This window comes from Microtus ochrogaster, linkage group LG9 (genome assembly GCF_000317375.1).
Source record: "Microtus ochrogaster isolate Prairie Vole_2 linkage group LG9, MicOch1.0, whole genome shotgun sequence".
In the NCBI taxonomy this organism is placed as follows: Eukaryota; Metazoa; Chordata; class Mammalia; order Rodentia; family Cricetidae; genus Microtus; species Microtus ochrogaster.
Window position 1 is genome coordinate 26,211,005 of NC_022034.1, and position 7,437 is coordinate 26,218,441.

At 44.1% G+C, this 7,437-nt stretch overlaps 1 protein-coding gene and 1 pseudogene across 2 annotated transcripts in view; one reads left to right on the plus strand and one right to left on the minus strand.

The window, feature by feature from the left end:
• Window positions 1-7,437, plus strand: part of Cdk19 (cyclin dependent kinase 19) — a 140,457-nt gene that overhangs the window by 19,049 nt on the left and 113,971 nt on the right. The gene's annotated exons all lie outside the window — the stretch shown is intronic.
• LOC113457882 overlaps window positions 7,248-7,437 on the minus strand; it is an 820-nt pseudogene continuing 630 nt past the window's right edge.

Consider the following 7,437-nt stretch of genomic DNA (forward strand, 5'->3'; position numbering starts at 1 on the left):
GTTCGAGCTGGCACATACTTGCTTCTGAATGGGTATGGATATCGGGACAATTTCAGGACTCAGTTCTCTTCTCCCTTGGGTTCCAAGAATTGAACTGAGCTCGGGCTGTGAGGCGTGAGTGGCAGCAGGCTTACCTGCTGACCCGTCTTGAGCCCCTCGGTTATGCGACACATTTTACACATGAAACTGTCTCTGTTTTAGTCTGCGATTGAGAGCTGGTGGCCCTGTGGTCTAGCTCTTTGGAGCTGGAGTTTGCGGTGGAGGTTCCTGTTTTACTGATCTTTGTTTTACAGTTGGTAACAGCTTCAGGCTGTTACACAGTCGTACATTTCTTGCCCAGTTCCCCCCATGTAAAGGAATGCATTTATATAGTCTTTATAGTCTTTTCACCTACAGTTTTCTACTTTTATATTAAAAGTCATATTCAGAAATGCAGTCAGTTAAGAATCTGCAGAAAGCTTTCTGGCTAGCCTGTATTCCTGCTGTTACTTATCTTAGAATGAAGGAAAAGTTTCAAAGATACACGCTGTACCATTCAAAAAAATGGTGTTCTTGTTGGCTTTCTGTTGTTGCGATAAACACCATGACCAGAATCAACATGGAGAGGAAAGGGCTTGTTTAGGGGCTTAGTGTCTGTTACAGCTCCATAGCTGAGGGAAGCCACAGCAGGAGCTGAAGCAGCTACCATGGAGGAACACTGCTTATTGGCTTGCTCCCTATGCCTTGCTCAGTATGCGTTCTTATTACACACCTCGAGGCAGCCTCCCCGGGGTGGCACTGCCCACACGGCCTGGGCTCTCCCACGGCAGTCATTAATGAAGAGAATACCCCACAAGCTTGCCTACGGGCAGTCTGATGGAGATCAGTTCTCAACTGAGAGGCCCGTTTCCCAGTTGACTCTAGCTAGTGTCAAGGTGAGAAGAAACTCTCCAGCATAAACAGAGAAGAAACAGTGTTCCATATTGTGTTTGATGTAGAACTTGTTAGCAGCATTAAACAGAATTTCTTGCTAAGGAATAGAGGGCAGAAGCCATCCAGCTTTCCTTAAAATGAGCAGAGAGCACTTAGGCACAAAGGCACTTAGGTGTGTAGAGCTCTCATTTTGACTTCATGTAGAAGAAAACCTGATCATTATCATTGTGAAAAAAATAAGGGCCAGGTATAGTTGCACATGTCTTTAATCCTAGTGTTTGGGAGGCAGAGACAGGTGTATCTATGTGAGTTCGAAACCAGCCTGGTGGTCTACATAGTGAGTTCCAGGACAGCCAGAGCTACACTGTGAGACCCTGTCTAAAAATAAAAAATAAAAAAGCAAACAAACAAAAAAAGGAAATTTAATTATTTTTCATTGGAACAAAAAGTCCAGGGATAGGTTTTTTTTTGTTTTTTTTTTTTTTTTGAATTTTTCGAGACAGGGTTTCTCCGTAGCTTTTGGTTCCTGTCCTGGAACTAGCTCTGTAGACCAGGCTGGCCTCAAACTCACAGAGATCCACCTGCCTCTGCCTCCCGAGTGCTGGGATTAAAGGCGTGCACCACCACCGCCTGGCCCTCATATGTAGAATTTTTTTTTTTTTTGATTTTTCGAGACAGGGTTTCTCCATAGCTTTTGGTTCCTGTCCTGGAACTAGCTCTTGTAGACCAGGCTGGCCTTGAACTCAGAGAGATCCACCTGCCTCTGCCTCTGCACGTGCCACCACCACCCAGCTTCATTGCTATTTCATAACTAATTCTGTTACTGTTAACGACTCCTACTGGAAATATCTGATATGTGATCCCTGTGAAAGGGTTGGTTGAGACCCGCAGGTTGAGAACCTCTGCTATAGCTGTTCCAAATGATTGTTGTGCTTCCATCATCGGCAGGATGAGGAAAAGGGGCTGTGTCTACCAAGTTGTGTACTCGGCTTTCAACCAGGCCGCGGAGCCAGCTCTCTAGCACCTACCTTACCATGGCTTCACTGTGGAAAGACGTTCAGGATGAGCCAGTATAAGGCAAAGTTGGGAGTTTATGAAAAGCCATTTTAAACAGATCTTATTAAGCACAGGGGTTAACAGAAAAGAGTATTTAGGGAAAGAATAAGACATGGCTAGGTGCATATGGACTTTTCAAGGGAGAATAGCACTTGGTTGTCTTTATAATAGTCATATGTAGAATTTTTTTTTTTTTTGATTTTTCGAGACAGGGTTTCTCCGTAGCTTTTGGTTCCTGCCCTGGAACTATCTCTTGTAGGCCAGGCTGGCCTCGAACTCACAGAGATTCGCCTGCCTCTGCCTCCCGAGTGCTGGGATTAAAGGCGTGCGCCACCACTGCCTGGCCCTCATATGTAGAATTTTGTTGATTTCTGAAGTCATTACTGCTAAGAAAACGGAACGAAGTCACAAAGTGGTTGCTGAGGTGCACCTGACAGCGTCACATTTGGTAAGGGTGCACTGCAGCACGGGGATGCAGGTCGCTAGGGTGTAGTCACTGTTAACAGCCTCATTTCCGAAATTCCCAGGTGCCTGCACGAAGAGTGAGATTCTGCCTGAGGTCATAGACACTGAGGCCTTAAGCCTGCTTTATTATTTAATATTTGGAATTTTCTACATAAAGATATGGATGTATAGTTGTTAGATCACAGGGTAAGAGTACCACATTCTTCAGAAGGGTTGAGTCGGGGCTGTGGAGATCCAGCGGGTCAGCTGATTGCTTTGCGAGCACAAGGACCTGAGTTCACTTCCCAGGACCTGGGTAGAGGGCCAGATGTGGTGGCTTTAGTTTATAACCTAGTGCTTCTGCAGTCAGATGGGTGGTGGAGACAGACCCCCAAGAGACCCAGGGCAGCTCACCTGGCATGCAGTGTTCAACAGAAGAGACCCACTTCAGACAAGGGGGGAGCTTGAGCTTGCCCTCTGATCTCCACAAAGTTGAGCCAGACTGTTAAGCTCCTATCAGAGTAGGACGCTGCCCCCTCTCTTTGTCCTTGCCTACCTTTGCTTTTGGCCTCTCTCTGTTATTAGGCAGGTGGTCTTTTGCTGCTTTTATCAGTATTTTATTGTGGGACTGTTAAATGTCTTCATTTGTCTATTGATTATCTTTTGGGTACCCTACTCTTCTCCCCTTCAGTAAGCGTTATATGGTGGCTAAGATTGTGCTTTTAATTTAAACTGTATAGATTTATAAATCTGATTATACTCCTTAGGTGAATGACTCGGACAAATTAACGCTGTGTCTTTGTTTTCCTCATTGGGAAAATGTAAATTAGTGTCTACCTTGTGGGGCTGTTGGGAGGGCATGAGGTAATCCATGGGAAGGATTTAAAACACCTGGCAGAAGGATTTAAAACACTTGGCTGGTGGGGTGGCGTGGTGTGGCATGGTGCGGCGTGGCACATGCCTTTAATCCCAGCACTTGGAAGGCAGAAGCAGGCATATCTCTGTGAGTTCGAGGCCAGTCTGGTCTACAGCATGCCAGCCAGGACTGATACATAGAGAAACCCTGTTCGAAAAACAAAACAACAGAAAGAAGCTGTGCTGCTGCTGTTAAACTCTATGCACTGTTTTTGTGGAGGGGAAATACCTAGAAAAGTGTACTGTTTCAAAATAGGTATCGGCAAACACAGTCTTAGCATGCTTTCCAATAAAAGCTGCAAAACCTGTGCCACCTCAGGGTTAGGGTGATGTCTAAGCCTTTGGTTTCAGTGAGGTATGTGTAAGTTGTGAAAAGATTTATATATAAAGTGATAGGTATTTTCTGACTTTTAGTCATCAGCAATTTCAGTCATCAAGAAAGGGCTCATGAGCTGTGTATCCACTCCCCAGGCATTTGTTCTGTAGAAAGGTTAGATGTTTGCAGGATTTCTATAAAGGACCAGTATACACACAAATAGGCCGTGAGGTCTTCTGTGTATGCTGAGTTCTGTAGTGGTGAGAAAGTAACCCTGTTTGGTTTTTACTTAAACAAATAAAAGTCTTACTGAGCTCCATGACCCTTGACTTTAACCCCAGCATGAGAGCCAGAAGCAGGTAATCTTTGTAAGTTTTGAGGCAAGTTCCAAGCCAGCCAGGGTTACATAGTAAGTCCCTGTTGCAAAAACCAAGCCAATGCCCCCCTCCCCAACCTAAGTCTTGTTTCTGTTTTTCATGATTTGACATATCTAAGAAAATCAAAAGAAACTTCACTAAGGTACATGTAGTCTTTGAAGTTTGCTTATGATTGTATTTTTTAAATAGGAAAAAACTAAACTAAAGCAACTATATGCTTTAAAAAAAGCAGCCAGCTTTGATAAAGAAGCTAAAAGAGGTGTGGGAGGAGACATTCCTGCTATTTTCAGATTTTATGTTACTGTGCTTTTACCTGGTAAGAAAAACTTTGTAACAGTTCAAATGGGCTATCCCACTGCATGGAGGTGTCCGACATCTGCACTCTGTCTTTCCCCACTCCCATAGCACCTCATGAGGCTAGGAAATGCAGTGCCCTGCTTTCTCTTTTAGAAAATCAGTTGCCCTGATGAGAAGAATGGATTCATATTGATTGCTATAGTTAGTGATGGGACTGTAGGCTACATTGGGACGGAGCGCTACAATGTGAGACAGATAGACTGTTTTCATTATGAGATAGCATTGTTCATAATGTTTAGGAACAAACTCGTGAGTCTTGCTACATTTTGGCAGTGTGTGCAGAGGAAACAAAACAGACACAGTTGAGAGTCTTTTGAAACACACGAGCCTCCGTGCTGGAGAGATGACTCAGTGTTAAGAGCACTGGCTGCTCTTCCAGGGGTCCTGAATTCAGTTCCCAGCAACCACATGGTGGCTCACAACCCTCCATAATAAGATCTGGTGCTCTCTTCTGGCCTGCAGGCAGACATACAGGCAGAATACTATTTACATAATAAATAAATCTTTTTTTAAAAAAAGCACAGAAGCAATGTCATTCAGTAAGTACTCAGGATGAAGGTTGGCAGTACATTTGCGGAGGAAAAAAAGATAATGACCATGTGGGCCTGGCTAAAGAATTTGGCCTCTAACCTGGCAGAGAACGAGAGTAATGCATTCCAAATGGAGTAGATTCCAGTAGTTCCCAGGACAAAAATAGGCATTTTTTTTCTGGTTGTACAAGGAATATATGTTGCAAAAAGGGAACCATTAAACACTGTGATAAGCTCCTCTAATCCCTTTTACTAGAGGTGGCCACCATCCAGCACCTGCATAGCCTCACAAAAGGTAACTTTGTAGTTACTTCTCACAGTGTGGGTGCCACAGAGGGCAGGAGAGTGAGAGCTGGAGCCTTAGGACAGAAGTGATGAGAAATGCGGTGTTTCTGGTCCCTTTGGTAGCTGTTGGGTAGACAGGATAGGGCTGAGGAGGTTCAGGACTTAGGAGGTAGAATTCAGTGACTAGTTAGAGGAGTGGAGTGAAGCCAGAAGACTGGCCAGTAAGAAGCTTGAACCAAATTGTGACATCACTAGGCAAGATTTGGGTAAGTGATATTGACACATACTTTTTAAAATTTATTTTTTTGGTCATAAGTTGCTATAGTTTTCTTATTACTTTTTCCTCCCCCTCTTCCCTCTCTTCTTCTCTTTTCTTTTTAAGACAAAAGCTCACTCTATGTCCCTGAATGGCCTGGAGTTTACTAGTCTGGTTTAGAAGTCACAGAGATCAGCCAGCCTCAACCTCCAGAGTGCTAGGATTAAATGCGTGGGCCTCTATTCCCTGCTCCTCTTGATAATAGGCATCATAATGGGTATGAGGTAATATTGGAGCGAGGACTTTTGTTTGTTTTGAGACAGTCTGTTAAGTAGATGAGGGATAAGGCTGCTCTTGTACTGGCAATGTTTGCTTTTGCCTCCATATGTCGGAATTATAGCCTGTGCCACTAGGTCAGCTTCAGGATTTTTTTTGTTAATGTGTGTATGCGCGTGTGTGTACACATATTTGTGTACTTGTATGTGCTTCAGGCATGTATGTGGTGCTCAGAAGACACCTTGTGGAAGTTACTTCTCTTTTGTATGTGTTTCAGGGATTGAACTCAGGTTGGCAAGATTGGTGACAGAGCACTCAAACCTGCTTACTGAACTGCTCCTCCTCCTCCTCCTCCTCCTCCCAAAGACAGGGTTTCTCTGTGTAACAGCCTTGGCTGTCCTGGAAATTGCCTAGTAGACCAGGCTGGCCTCCAGTTTACAGAGGTTTGCTTGCCTCTGTCTCTGAGTGCTAGGACTAAAGGTGTCACCACCACACCTGGGTGTATCAGAGTTCGAAACATTGCTTTTTTTCTTCTTTCCTAGTTATTTGGTGATACTTTAAAAGAGTGTTACATAATGGGATCATATCTCTAATAGCTAGTAAATCTATTTTGGAGGTTGTGTTCCCCTCCCACTTTTTGTTTGGTCACTCTGTCTCACTATGTAACTTAACACTAGCCTTAAACTTAAGGCTTCCTGCCCTCACCTCAATTCTCAGATGCCCAATTATCTTGGAGGTTTAAGAAAATGTTTGTTACTAGGAAAGTGAAACAAATAATATTTAATATTTTATAGGAGTAGTTTCTGAAAGTATGTTCCCTGGTTCTTTTTGTTTTACGGTACTGGAGCAGAGTTCCTTTCCCCCATCCTGCCTAGCTGCTTTCTCATTTCAGTATCACCTCAGAGCTAAAGCTTGCTCTTGGAATAGCTGCAGCTTCCTAGTTTACGCCCCCTTTCCCTCTGCATTTGCTCCCTTCCTGTGTGTGTGTTTAAAACAGCACCAGCAGGGTTTTAGTGATAGTAAGGATAATTACTCCCTCAAATATGGGGCAGGCCACTGGTTTACTCAAACTGAATCTAAACCTTATTCAAGAATGACATAAGAAATTTTTAATGACACAAATCCGTGTTAAACCAAAGACAGTTTGAATGCGTCTTAAAAGCTCTGCTGTTGGTGGCCTGGCATCTACCACACGAGTGTCCAGTTGAGTTGCAGTAGCACACTGGGGTTTCCTGGCTGCCACTGCCTCAGCAGGTCCCCACTGCTGCCAGTCTGCAGTCATGGTTTCTTCAGCCCTCAGAACATTTTTAGGAGAGACTCTTTGGCCTGCTTGACTTAATGGTACATAAGAACTCAGTAAACTGACAGAATGAAGATGAACTGAGATGCCAAGAGAAGATTTCATTGCAAGCGCCGTGAGCAGAGAGATGCCTTCTCCCAGAGTGACCACCAGGTCTGCCGTAGCTAAACCTTTGACAACCCTTCATTGGCTTAAAGCACATGAGAAGATCAGCTTCTTGTTATCAGGTGTACATCATCTCTGCCATGTGGGACATTTTCTTAGGGATATAAGAGCAATACTCCATGTGGCCTGATCGTCCTCAACAGCCACATCATCCACAGAGACGAGTTTGTTCAGAACAGGATCTAGGGGAGCCAGACAGAGTTCTGGTGTGCAGTGATGGGGAGTAGTCCTCAAGTGATCTTCGTTCT